This window comes from Halyomorpha halys, unplaced genomic scaffold, assembly GCF_000696795.3.
Source record: "Halyomorpha halys isolate HHAL.00 unplaced genomic scaffold, Hhal_1.1 Scaffold85.1, whole genome shotgun sequence".
NCBI lineage: Eukaryota > Metazoa > Arthropoda > Insecta > Hemiptera > Pentatomidae > Halyomorpha > Halyomorpha halys.
The window spans coordinates 616,627-617,075 of NW_027112611.1; the positions used below are offsets into that span (position 1 = coordinate 616,627).

At 22.0% G+C, this 449-nt stretch overlaps 1 protein-coding gene across 3 annotated transcripts in view; it reads right to left on the bottom strand.

Annotated features, from left to right (window-relative positions):
- Positions 1 to 449, bottom strand: part of LOC106677054 (uncharacterized) — a 20,752-nt gene that overhangs the window by 9,028 nt on the left and 11,275 nt on the right. The window lies entirely within an intron of this gene.

Below are 449 nucleotides of genomic sequence, written 5' to 3' on the forward strand. Positions count from 1 at the left end.
ACCAAATAATTATTTAAATGATAGAAGCCAAATTGATTCAGAAAATATGAAAAAAAAAAAAATATTATTTTGAGCACAAAATATATATATATATATATACCCATTATTTAAAGTTTGCATTTATTTAACATAAGATCCCTAATACTAATAATTTTAAAAATAAAATTAGTGCTAAATGGTTGCAAAGTTGAAGTGCTTTTGGTTTATTTTTTTTATCACAGTACTAATTTTGTTGTGTAATTATGTAATTGTTGTGTTATAATTCCATAGCATTTTTATTGATATAGAGAGTAGTACAGCACTAGTGAAGATTTAGTACACATTTGCTGGTATTTAATAGAAATTCACTGCAAGATTAGTTTTAATTAGTGACAAAGCTTTAAGTAAACTTAGACGAGAAGGAAATAAGTTTTTAGATTATTGGAAATTAAAAAATATATATAATATTT